This window comes from Mya arenaria, chromosome 2 (assembly GCF_026914265.1).
Source record: "Mya arenaria isolate MELC-2E11 chromosome 2, ASM2691426v1".
In the NCBI taxonomy this organism is placed as follows: domain Eukaryota; kingdom Metazoa; phylum Mollusca; class Bivalvia; order Myida; family Myidae; genus Mya; species Mya arenaria.
In genome coordinates, this window is record NC_069123.1 from 61020006 (window position 1) to 61035090 (window position 15085).

Here is a 15085-nt window from a genome sequence, read left to right on the forward strand (position 1 = left end):
TGAAGAGTGACAAAGCATAATTTTGATAAAATCCTTTACAACTGTTATATATAAAGTATAGATTTAAGTAAGACACAAAGCTTAAATAGCTCCTGAATTATCTTCTTTTTTTTTTTTTCGTGTATTCAAACAGTAAGTACAAAACATATACAAACCAAACAACTAACATTTATTAGTACATATGTGATATAAATGGTATTTCTATTTACTAAATAAAAAACAATTGATTTTAACAATTGATTTTATAATCGTACCAAAGCACATGATCTTGTATCAATAAACTGTTTAAGGATTTCGTACATGTACATGAATTATATTTTTTTATATAATCTTCCCTCACAGTAGAAAATTATTAAACATTCATACAATATAACACTTATACACTATAATGTATCATTGTGCAATACAAATAAAGACAATGTGCTATATAGACTAGCCATTCTAAGCTTAAAGAGATTCCCTGAGTGAGAGTAGTTCGTAACAAGGCTGACAGTGTTTGAGATAATGCCTCTGTCTCAGTGCCTAATAAAGTCAGTGCTCTTCATCTGAAGCTGGAAGACAATACGCATATTTCAGAAAGCTAATGAATTGGTGCAGTCGGTAGGCTAGGTCTCGATTTGATAACCTAGAAATATGCAAATAACTTGCATGGTTTGTGCTCTATTGTCCTACCTCCTGTGTGTATTGTTACCATTTGTGTGTCACGTTACAAAACTGTTGCCCCCACACTGAAATGGCGAAATGTCCTAAAGTTTGGCTGAAACTGCTAATCAGGTATACAAGTATTTGGTAGTAATACCTTTCCCATTGAAGAGCTATCATTCTGTGCCCACCTTTTGCTTCTTATTTAAAAACTGCTCTCAGGAGGGGCAATATAGGAACCTTACTCTTGACCGCTCAGGTACAGGCCGAATTGATACGATAAATGTCCTTACGTTCCTTTTTAATGAATTGCTGTCTTAATATGCAAAATCGGGGCTTCACTATTAAATTTACGATCTTTTTTTAAAAAGGGACCCTGTGTTTTATTATGTTTTTTGTTTCATTTTGCACAATGGCTTCTATTCATTTGGCATTTGACTGTTAACTTTATGGTTACCATTAATAAAATAATTCAGTTAGATAACTCAACTTTGCATTTGAGCACATTTAACCAGAGGGGTATTCAATCTAAATCCTGTCCTTTAACATGCCTTTGTGTTGTCATTTAGCGTAAGGGCTACTAGTGTGCTTTTTGCATTTCATTCTTAACTTTATGGTTGTTAAGGTCTTCCAATAAATAAGGTGATCATGATACTCCTTAGTTTGGCTACGATTTTGTTTCAATATTGTGCAAACTATAGGTAGTAGAGCAACAGCATTGCCACTATTTTTTTAAGGGACAAAACCTCTTGAAATTCGCCCCTCCCCAGACAAGAAATTGAGATGATTTGTAATGTTTGCAGGGGGATTGTGGGTTTGTTTGTTTGTTTGTTTGTTTTTTAGTTCACCTGTCACTTTGTGACATGGTGAGCTTTTGTGATCGCCTTTTGTCCGTCGTGCGTCGTCTGTCAACAATTTACTTAAAAGACATCTTCTCCTTAACCGCTGGGCCAATACTAATAAAACTTCATAGGGATGTTCCTTGGGTGGTCTTCTATCAAAGTTGTTCAAAGAATTCAATTCCATGCAGAACTCTGGTTGCCATGGCAAACAAAAGGAAAAACTTTAAAAATCTTCTTCTCCCAAACCACAAGGCTTAGGCCGTATATATGGTAGGTAGGATCACCAAATGGTCCTCTACCAAGATTGTTCAAATTATGGCCCTGGGGTCAAAATTGGCCCCGCCCCGGGGGTCATGGGTTTTCTCTATATGTTTATAGTGAAAACTTAAAAAATCTTCTCCTCTGAACTTACTTGGCCTAGAGCTTAGATATTTGGCATGATTCATCGTCTAGTGGACCTCTACAAAGTTTGTTCAAATTATGGCCCTGGGGTCAAAATTGGCCACACCCCGTGGCTGATGGGTTTTCTCTATATGTGTTATAGTGAAAACTTAAAAAATCTTCTCCGAACTCACAAAGACAAGTAACGTCTTAATTTAAACTGGATAACATATTTAGTACACATACCAATTTTCAATATGGGCCACATACAACAATTAATACAAATATACATATATAGATACACACGTAAAATCAAGTAGTGACAAGAGCTTAGATATTTGGCTTGATCTAGTTGACTTGTACCAATATTGTTCAATCTTTGGCCCTGGGGTCAAAAAATGGCCCCACCCGGGCGGTCATGGGTTTCCTTATATATGTATATGATGAAAATTAAAAAATCTCCTTCTCCGAAACCAAAAGGCGAAGGCCTTAGATATTTGGTATGAAGCATCCCAGCACCCCTGGGGTCAAAATTGGCCACGCCTAGGTTTTCAATATTTGTATATAATGGAAGAATGTGCAATATATGACAGGTGAGCGATTCAGGGCCATTTGGCCCTCTTGTTTGTTTTTTTTTGGGGGTGGGGGGCGGGGCAGGCACAGGGGGGCCCCTAAATCTGCTCTTGGTAATTACTGGTCCCAGACATGATCCTATTATTAGGGAATTGTTATTGTCGAGATTGAACTAAATGTACATTATTATGAAAGGCTAATATGTCATTCCTTTAGTAGATGGTAAAGGTCAATATTTAAATCCTCATTGATCTTTAGAATAAGCTATGGTCAAACAAGAATGTAATTCATTAATGGACATTTTGAAATAAGCAGGACGTGAACATTTTGGATTTTCGCTTTGTGTGGACTGCCATAGTGAGATAAGGTAGGATTTGCTTTTACCTAGTCACTGCAGTCATCACTAAATACTTAAGTTTTAAGTTATTCGACTGAGAAAACATGTATCTTAACTCCATTGACTGTTTGGTATAAATTGTATTTGAATGTTATTGTAGAATGCCTTAAATAGAAACAGATAGTTGATAGTTAATCGGTACACAAGGATCTAAGTCACTAAATATATATAGACACATTAAATGTTTTTGTATACATGTATGCATAATTATGCAAAGTAGCCAACTAGTATGCTTTTGGTCAGTGACGTTATTTTATTCTGAAACCAACCAACCAATTACTGTTTGGAAACGTCAGGTTGATGAGTGACGTAAGAATTGGTATGGTAATTGCCATATGAATACATCTAAACTAAAGGCATTCAATGTTATTTTGCCCATCATAAAGATGAAAACATTAACTTTAACAATTAAATGCTTTATTTACATTTATATGTTAAAGAATGAAATAACTTTTTGTGTTTCCATATATCACTATATATAGGTAATGTGTGAAGTACTTTTATTAAAATGAACAATTGTTCCCATCTGTGCATCAAGACGTCACATAGATTGGACTCTAAAATATGGCCCTTCTGTCCTTTGATATTGTTTTAAAAGTATTTAATATGATATTTCAATTCAATTCTAAGAATTTTACTTGAAAATATATCATAATATATATTTAATAATACATATAAGGCAAATACGTTGAAAAATTTATTTAAATATCATGTAGAGTTATGGCAATTCTAATGATAAAAATGAAACATCTTTATTTGAAAAAGTGTTTTATAATAACATTGATGTGAAATATCTTCTTAAATAAGAACATCCACATGCAATATTATAATATCATAAAGAGTTTAATTTAAAGATATACAGAAAAAAATTCATTAAGATATTCAAATTCTGAAAAAGCAATGGACATTCCAAATGAATAGCAAGCAGTAGGAGACAAAAGTGACAATATGGCCAAAAAGTGTATCAAAATACAAAAGGGTACGTGTAACTACACATACATGTGTACCTATAATACAAAGGCTAACTACACATGAATGTGTATCATGAATGTGTATCCATAATACAAAAGGTAACCACACATTTATGTGTAATCAGAATACAAAAGGTAACCACACTTTTATGTGTAATCAGAATACAAAAGGTACCCACACATTTATGTTTAATCAGAATACAAAAGGTACCCACTCATTTATGTTTAATCAGAATACAAAAGGTACCCACACATTTATGTGTAATCAAAATACAAAAGGTACCCACACATTTATGTGTAATCAGAATACAAAAGGTAACCACACTTTTATGTGTAATCAGAATACAAAGGGTAATTTCATCTTAAGGTGTATCCAGAACTCTTGGTATCAAGAATCATCAACAGATTTATTGATTGTAATTTGAACACATCATTACATGATGTTTATTTTCATACTTTGGATATAAACATCATTTATGACAGGCTATGTATAGAATTAAACTAGATTTATTTTAATTTTATCAGCTGTGATAATACAAATGGTAACAACACTAAAAGGTGATCCAGAATACAAAGGTAACTACACCTTAAGATATTCCAGCATAGAAAGCTAACTTCATCAAAATGTGTACCATGAATACACAGGGTAACTACACCAAATGGTGATCCAAAATATAAAAGGTAACTACACCAAAAGCTGTACCCAGGATAAAAACGGGTAACTTCACCAAAATGTGTACCCAGACTACAAAGGGTGACTACATTAAAAGGTGATCCATAATACAAAAGCTAACTATACCAAAATGTGTACCCAGAAAACAAAGGTTACTACACTAAAAGGTGTACCCAGAATACAAAGGGTAACTACACATTAAGAACATCCAGCATTCAAAGGTAACTACACCAATAGGTGTACCTAGAATGCAAGGGTAACTAGATCTACATCAAAAAGTGTAACAAGAATGCAAGGGTAACTACACCCAAAAGTGTACCCGGAATACAAAAGGGTAACTTCACCAAAAGCTGTACCCAGGATAAAAAGGGGTAACTTCACCAAAATGTGTACCCAGAATACAAAAGGGTAACTACACTTAAAGGTGATCCCAGATACAAAAAGTGACTGTACCAAATGGTGTATGCAGAATTAAAAAAAAATATATTTATGGTTGCTCTTGAATGACAAACTCTTAAATGAATTTATGTATACAAGTAGATGCAATCCCATTATTTGATTTATGAAGTGTTATACATGTAAAATACTACTTATGCCAAACTACTGTATGTGTATATGAAAACAAAGTTATTATTTTGTTGCTGATATAATAGGAGCACTGAATGACGGCAATGGTGTTATTTTTTCAGCCATTACATCTGAAGGATTCTACCATCTAGCTGATACATCATGTCTGTTGAGAAGCAGCCAATGGGAAGTAAGTTGTCTTGCTTATATTCACCAAGTGAATTTCCAATGAAGTGCATTTTTTTTTAAATGAACTTCACTAATCACATCTAAGAAAAGGCTCCTCATGCTCTCAGCAATTTGGCATATACCTAAACATATCATGGAATCACTACAGAAGAGGGGAGGGGGCTCATACACACAGCATCGATACATGTAAAGTTTACATTGGTTTCATTTCAAATGCTGTCAAATCATAGCTTCAAAGCATGCTTGCAAGAACTGCCCGGTGACTCTCTGAAGAGATGAAACTGACTGTAATGACCAGTTTTGTTACCGATAAAGGAGCTCAGACAGTATCCTTCATTTATGATCATTTATGTTAACTATTTTTAAATGATATCACCACATTAAACATCATGGTTTAAATGAAAAAGTTAAAAAATCATAGTCATGCATAACTTTATGGTTTATAGCACAAATCTGCAATAACTGAAATGCTAATGCACCAGTCAATTGTAACCACGGCCTGCAAATCCGGGGGATAGGCGGGAAATGGGCCGTGTTTTTGCCTTCCAGGTGGCCCCGCAGTGCTGGTGGATGAATGTGGTGGTTTTGGTTTCGCGCTGAAAATAGCGGGGGGGGGGGCGTGGTTAAAATTGACTGGTGCATAATGCCTTTAAATGACCCAAGAATCAAAATAATATCCATCATTTATGAGTATTTGTTGTTTAAGTTGCTGTTGCTCCCTTAGAATAGATTTGTTTAATTTCAATGCATGAACTATAACTATTGTTCCTCTCCTCCTCATATACAGCTTTACTTAAATGGTGTAACTGAACTACAACACAGGCCTTTGAAACCGGGCCTACAACTTTCCTGAAAATTGACCTAGCTGAAAGTATTGAATAATATAAAAATGTGTAAAACAAGCAATGTTAAGGGTCAAGTGTAAGAATTTTCGGTCACATGCAAAATTAATTCAAATCATGTAAATTATACATGCATGACCATGTTCTTGAAAGACAACCTATAGTGCGTAAATAAATACTATCTACCACTAACTGACATATGCATTCATTTGCCTTTTATGTGTATGCTAGCTCAGTTGAAGGATACGTAATTTTGCAATTTCAAAATTATTTATATTGATGGCCATGTTTAAATGCATATTTTTTTAATAAATGCTGTAGAGCAAGACTTTAGTCAGGTCCAGTGTTGATTGGCATTATGTGCCGTTTCATATTCAGTAGAATGTATCTACACCTGTTTCAGTGGAGCTGCAGCCAACAGGGCTACCAGCAAGCCTCACGTACCTCCAGGACCTGGATCAGATCACCATCAAGCAGAAGATTGAGATGCTTGAAGGTAGGACAGCTGATGTTGCAATATTGTATGACCATTCCTGACCACATATCACAAAATAGTAATTAATTTAATTAGGTTCAGTTTCACTTTGAAGATAGCTATCAGCTGATAATAATTCTTGAATACCAGAAAAGCATTGACAAAATAACAATCATGGGGACACACTCATCAGATCTATTGGGTCTATAAGATTAAAGGTGACCACCCATACCGTTACACTGTGTCCTCAACCGTGAACTATTAAAGGGGTACTTGCTTTTGGGATTTCATTGAATCCAACAGAATCTGTTATTGATTCCTATTCACAGATGGCTCCTATGACGAGTGTATATTGCTCAAACTTGGTGCTCTTGTTTATATTTCTTTCTCTTCATATTTTAGTGCTGACTGGATTTGAGACAAGGAACCGGTATGCTGTTTTAAACAAAGAAGGGCAGCAAATCTTCTTTGTCCAAGAAGGTAAAAACCCTCTAAAAGGATAAATCTTAAACATAAGCAATGTTAGGTTTGGTCATAATGTTTTCATTTAATCATGATTGCAGACTTCTTTACAATCATTTCTATTGAAACTTGCTGACAGCTGTATATATTTAGACTTGCTGACAGCTGTATTTTTTTTTTCCTTTTGTCTTCATCTGTTCATTAATGGTCTATTGAGAAGGACTAAGCTGTTTTGATAATGGAAATTTCATCATGTCGTAATTTACGCTTTTAATACAAAAAGCATCGTTCTGTTATATGATAGGAAAATCCGGGTATATACCACGAAGGGTAATTTGTAAGCATTCGGTTTCAATAGGATTCGTTATTTGTTTGATAGTCTATCAAATTTCGATCTACTTCTTTCAGGTCATACAGCTTACTAGGGTTATCATTTTTAATTATAAGATAATACGCACACTTTGTGATATATTGTTCTAAACTGTATGATGAAAAATCCGATAAGCCTTGCCGAAAGCAAACCATAATTTGAACTGGATTAAAGTCTTAATATTCTGTAGATGAAAGAGTTTTTACATATTTTATTAATCGAATACGATGGTAAGTTGTGCTATGATCAAATGAAAAACGCGCTTATTTTGACATGCATTTGTAATGATGGACTGATAACTTCTAGACAAAGAGCATGGGTGTGTGTATCAATTAACTTAAGATACATAGGCAAAACCGAATGTAAGCAAAAAGGAGAGATATAAGGAAGAGTGTTGTCGGTCTTTTACTCCTTTGTGTTCAGCGTTATCTTAGATTGGTCTATTTATTTAAATTTTACTAGTCAACAAGTCTGCTTGGAACTACCCTAAAGTCATTCAAGTATGTGGGTCTTGTCCAATATCTCTTCATCACTTGTATTGATGTTAAAAACTCGTTATTTCGAAGTCGTTGGGACCACGGAAATTACTTCGAGATAACGCATATTCGATAAAACCGGAATAGAAAACATGTTTGGCTAAACCAATACATTAAAAATGGTTCGACATACCAGAACATCGAGATAACGAGGGTTCGACAAAGCGAGTCTCGACTCTACTTCTTTTCTATTTGATCCATCCTTAAAGCCTTAATAAATTTCTTATGATGGTGCTCAAATAAACTCAGTCAGCAATATTTCTACTTGTTTTGTCGCATTCTTTACATGTCTCACATTTCTTGGCAAGTTTAGCATTTCTTTGTCTGCATTCATGTCGCCTGCCTTCTCAATGCCTCGGAAAGGATTATATCATTACATGGCGTTGACAGGAGCACCTTAAGATTACTTTATTGTCGTTATATTGCTCTCACTCTAAGCATGACAAATATCAACTTCCGGGCAATTCTTGACTGCGCTTTTTGAACATGTTGTACATTTATTCACGAGAGTTTTACGATTAATTTATCCGTGGTGACCGACGAGAGCCTATAAACCATTTATTACGCTGCATTGATTTGGTGCGCTGTGGACATGCTCTGGGATGTTTACAGTAATTCTTTGATTTTCATAAGCATTGAAACTTTAAATAAAAAAAATGCTTAGATAACAATTAAATCTGATACTGTACATTTGGAACGTCTGTGCCGATTGATGAAATAAACCTCTGTATTAGACTTTGGGATTCCAGAGTACAAAATATGTACTATGCGGATGAATATCTAGTTTGCGGAGTATTTTGCCCAAATTATAGCTGACTGGTTCTCTTTCTCTATTTGACTGTTATGGACATTAAATGAATCAGTTTCAGGAATAATGCAAATGATCTTTATGACCTTTGCTATGTTTCCTACTTTTTGCAAATAAATTAAACATTTGAAGGTCTTAAATGATTACATTAAACATGAAACATTAAATGAGTTTTGCTTCGCCGTAACCTCAAAGAGAATTTCGAATCAAATGCAAAAAAGATGTGTGTCAATCGACTTCATACATCAAAGTAACCAATCGTCCTTTGACGCATCAAGTGAATCTAACTACTGAAGAGGCGGAATCGTTAGCTCGCAACTCTTCCATATATGTAAAGTTACATTGGTTTCACTTTAACCAGCCAGTTAAATTTTAGGTTTATGCATACAAAAATTGACGCAGTTATAAACAAAACTCTTTGAAAAGTCGAGGTGGTACAAATTGACTCTCTTGGTCAAAACTGCATTGCAATCGTGCATTGTTTAACTATTTGATTAGTTTTGTTGCAAACAGTAGTGTCAACTGTTTATTATTGGTTTCAACATTTTGTGCAAAATGACTTGGCAGTTTTCAAGCTATAAATACGGTAGCAGTCGTTTTCTCTCATTAACAAATTTAGAGCATTTTAAACGATAGTGAAATCCGTCGCCATTATTGTTAGATTCACAAAGATGACATTTTCTTTCACTTCGTTTAATATTAATAATACAACGGAAACCGCAGGGATAAACCCATTCGCCAATTCCTTTTACAAAGATTCTGTTTAAGGCAGCAGGCTAATGCCTAAGATAGACATTGAGTGAGATACACACAACTCTAGGGGTTAAACAATTGTATCCGTTTTCAATCTTTCACTTGTTCCAACATAAAGTGTTTCTATGTGATTAATAAAGACATTAAGAATGACAACCACGTAAGAAAACTGCAAAATGGAAAACCAAATATATATAAGTATCTGTTAACAGAGAAATAGCTTGGCACATCAATCAAACACCCAGGATTTCACATGTGTCTTTAACTAGTTTATGAGTTCTCAATCTTACACTTGTCCAAGAAGCTAAAAATAACTGAAAAAAATAAAAATAGTAACCAAACAGGAGCCAACAATGAAGAATAAAGTAAAATAAATTTTATAAACTTAAAAAAACTCACTTCTTTCAAGAACTTAACGACCGTATATGTAAACAAATGAGCCCAACCAAAGTAACACTGCCAACTACTCAGGGGTGCGAAACCGCCATTATCAGACAAAGCTTCCCTAAGTAAGTTTAATTTTAAAACTATGTGTTTATGATTCAAAACACTGGCAGCTTGCTACACCAATGTCCCCCTTTCAATAGGGGGAACATAATTACACACGAACATTTTATGAAATATTGAAATTAATGAAAATCATGGACATTGTCAAAATAACATAACAACGTGAAACCTTACTCATTGTTTAATTTAAACATTTGGGATATGGAATAACAACATAAGTCCAACGTGGTACATGTATATGTTGTTTCAGAAAGAGTTTGATTAATTATGTCAATATCAAATTGATTGGAAAACTGGTTATTCCATAAAAAGTTCCCACAATCATTACCAAAATTGACAAATTATACCGTTGCCCTTAAAATGAGTACGAATATTTTTTTGTAAAAATGTATTTCTCTGATAAAACCAAATTATATCAATATCCGATATTTCGCTTCTTAATTGCACTCGACAATGGGTAGCGATCGATATAACCGTATAACATAAAATGATGCGTGCTTATTCTTACTCTTAGAATATGTTTTAAGAAATATGAGTGTATTTTCTAATAAGTTACAAGTCATCAAAACCCCAGAACTCGCAACAGTTTGTCAAAATGAGGGCAACTGTGAGGTCAAATAATTGGCAGTCTTTGAAGAGATCTAGATTCCATATGTTCGATGTTTCGTAGCTTTAAGAACACAGAATACTTCATATGAAATTTTCATCAACTTTAATTGTATAATCTTTAGGATGTTTTCTATTTCGCCTCATTTTATCGCAAAAATACATTTGTTTGTCTTATCAAAGTTACTGTTTAACTACGAATATAAAGTATTCAGTGTATATTTGAGGCCCTCTTATAGGTAGCAAACACCGCCTCGTCATCTGCATGAAATGGTTCAAGTACTCTGATTCACATGTCTTGATTTAGCTCTGTACTGTTACCGTTTCTTGTAGCCATGTAATGATGTAGGTCATTAAGGTTAAGTGAAAACAATATTTCAGATATTTCTCCTTATCGAATCTATGTGACTGATGTTGGTAAATGCATCCACATAGAGTAATTTATTTTTACGTGCGTGCGCATAACCATAAGGGTTTTAACGTTCATATCTCATATTTGGAAGTACTTTTGTGACAGAGTCTCTAAGGTGTCATTTACCAGGGTAAGAATGGATGATGGTGCCTTTTAATACAAACGCCATGTTTTTGCGAGTGAAGTTTTTACGGCTCATTTGAAGACACTGTACGTTTCGTTTTAGCTTTTATGACGAAATCTGTACCATCGATTCGTCGTTATAACGGTAAACTACAACAACATACAACCTCTCAAGATGTTGTTATCCAGCATGTTAGCTGGCCAGGACATTGCCAACCTCTGTCACAGGAATATGATTTGAACACATTTAGAATAAGACAAGTGACACCAGTACTATAATTAAACTTATTGTTGACGATATTTAGCTGATGCCCTTGCATTGTTTTATGTTTCACAAGCAGATATATAATTATGAATTTCTATTTTTTATCGCCGTGACCATTTTGTTTGCCAATGCAAACCTACATGGACAATTTTCAAATTGCGTCTGAAATGGTTTATTCTTGGTGTAGTTTAGAGCATCTTTACGAGTCATCTGATTCAACACCAATAATGAAATAAAAGAGCCACATTGAACACCTGATTGCCACGCGAATGAAAAAACGAATATCAAAAGAGTATTTTTTCTGCGTAGTGCGTAAAAACACTGCGAGTCCCGAGTACTGCATGGAATGGCTCTGAATATCGCTAACGAAAAGGTTTGGGAGTCATTGTCGTCTCGGCTTTGGTGGAAACTTTCATACAAAAAAATAATTCATTTCCTTCTCTCTTCAACATATATAAGTACGACGCATTAAACCACGAGTATTATTCGCTAACAGCTAACTGGGAATGCTGGTCCAATCACTTAAACCAACCCATCTTTATCAAATCGCTTACAGTGATGCTCAAATTAATTCAGTCAGCAATACTTCTACTTGTTTCGTCGCATTCTTAACATGTCTCACATGTATTGGCAGGCCTGGTAGTTCTTTGTCCACATTTCATGTCGTCTGCCTTCTCAACACTTCGAAAAGGATTATTCCATAACCTCATGCTGACAAGAGCGCCGTTTGATTGCTATACTGGCTTTAAATTGCTCTCATTCTGAGGATGACAAATATCAACTTCCGGGCAATTCTTGACTGCGCTATTTGAACATGTTGTACATTTCTTCACGAGAGTTTTACGATTAATTTATCCGTGGTGACCGACGAGAGCCTATAAACCATTTATTACGCTGCATTGATTTGGTGCGCTGTGGACATGCTCTGGGATGTTTACAGTATATCACTTTGCTGATATTCACACATACTGAAACTCTGTTTTTAAAATTAATTAACAATTGAAAACAAATCAACCTCACTATGTACTAATATATACATATCAGCTTTTTGGTTCCCAATTTGCGAACTAAAATGCATTGTATCGACAACAATTTTACTACAAATCAGTAATTGTTGGTGAAGGTCATTAAGTATACATTACAACATATGCTGTTGGTGAAAGACATTAACAATACTTTAAAACAATGATTGATGTTAGAAGCCATAAAGTATACATTACAAAATATGTTGTTGGTAGAAGCCTTTAAGAATACAATAAAAAGTAATTGTTGGTAAGGGTTATTAAGTATACATTACAAAATAAAACCGTATACTGTTGGTAGAGGTCATTAAATAAAAATACAACATATATCATTGGTAGAAGCCATTTAGTATACATTACAACATATATTGAATGTAGATGTAATTTATTATACATATCAACATTTATTATTGGTAGAGCCAAAACATTACAACATATTTTGTTTGTAAAGGGTAGAATCAAAAAAAGTTCAACATCTACTGTTGGTAGAGGCTTTTAAGTATGCATTATACCAGTAATCTTTGGTAGTGGCCATAAAGTAAACACTACAAGAGGTACTGTTGGTAGAGGCCAGTAAGTAAAAATTAAAACAGTAATTGTTGGTAGAGTCCATTGGGATATACAGTATCAATACAAGATAGGACGAGCGGATGAATATCTAGTTTACGGACTATTTTGGTTATTACGGACTATTTTGGTTAACTTATTAGCGGAATTGTGTTATCTCTTTTTTTCATGCGTTTTACAATACCGGAATAGTAACAAGTATGTTGATCCTTACTGCACAGTAACCAGCGTACGGATATATTAATTGTTGTCCTTGACAGTATGGCACAACACAGTGACGTCACCCACTACAACCCACCCCTGTGATTGAAATGATACACTCGCGTTGAAACGCTCTTAAATAACTTCAGTATACAAATTATCATGAATGTTAGTGCAGTAATCGTAAGTGACATAATAAGGTAACTCTAAGCATCATTGAATTCATTCTGCACTTTGGTTATTCGTAGTTAATTAACAAGAAACAACAATTACAATTCTAGAATCACTGTTGCAAAAAAGGTGCAATTATATTTCTGATATATTTTAAGTCCTGTCACACCTAATAAAGTCAGAATGTTTTTGGTCCTAGTGGAGAACTACTTATGTGCAGCAATAATTTCTTTCTTATATCAGTCTATGTCTGCTACATCCTAACAGGACGTATCAAACTATGGGTTCCAAATGATCGGCAAACATACTGTTTGCCTAATCGAGTCAATGTAATCAAAGTGACAGACGCGTCGATAATGCCGGGGTTTGTTCAAGATATTACAACACTTCAGGGAATTTCTTTTACGTTTTCCTCATAAAACGTCCATTCTCTAAACAGATCTTTGCAACCACAATCTGATGTAAAAACAGTATTTCAGGTTGTATTTTAATACCGACATTCATCTGTCTTAATGTGTCTTCCATTGACGTTATTTGGAATTCAGACGTTCTGGCCCAATTATCTAAACTCATGAATGAATGTTGAAGCGATGGTGTTGGGAATAAGCAAAATATCATCTCAGCACGTACAGCCTACATACATAACGAACTCTATTTGTACATATTCGTTGAAATTCTGTTTGAACCAATGCTTATTTTACAAAATATTCAAGTTCTAAATTATACATTGATCGACGCTTTACATGCGGTTCTTATTGACTGAATAGCTTATAAAATGATCCTTCACATACAATGAAACAAGACGAAAGATCGTCTGATTAGTTTGTGATGCAAGCTTCTTACTTATGTAACTGTGTACAATGAAGTCAGAAATACGAGCTACAATGTGGCAATGTAAATTTTAATCCAAAACAGATTACAATGACAACTTAATTAACCTTCATAAACACATCACATTTAAAAACAAAACGGTTTATAACGTGTACTGGGTAAGTTCCTTATTCGGAACACTTTCGGCACTATTTTTAGATATACGAGTATTTAGTTAGACTTGCATCACAACTACAAAATTTTCCATCAGCATACTAGGATTCAAGAACAATTGGTTGATATAACTGGCATTTTTCAAGATACTACCAATCTGCATGAAAATAACTTTATTAACCGCACAGTCAAGGACTGCCATTTTTGTCCTCGGAGTACCTAAATATGGAACAGTTTTATTTTGTTATTTATTTTTATGTATATTTTAAAAGAATTGCTACATATTTTTTTTAAATAAATTAATAATTTATGTTATTTCCAGCTTGTTTTTTTTGTATTTTTTGTCAGTAAAATTTGATGATTAAGATAAAAACAAATACAGACTGTACCAGTATGCTGTGATTGTGGCAAGCATGGAGTCATTCCCAGCTACCATGTATTGACATTTGAACATGAAAAACTTTCAATGTTAGCAACATTTGAAATACTTACCAGAGTATCGTGCTCTTTGGAACTTGTATCAAAGGCAAGCGTCTATATTGATTTAAACCGTAAATAAACATATCACGATCGGAAAAAACGCTTTTATAACAGGTGTTCCATATTAAAGATGCACTCTTACTCCCAAATAAGATTTACCAAAATTAATAATATTGTTTTAATATTCCCAAAAGGATGGATAAATGTCGAAATCAATGGTTCATATAGAGGATACCGAGTTTAATTTGAAAGAAATAAGCATAAAA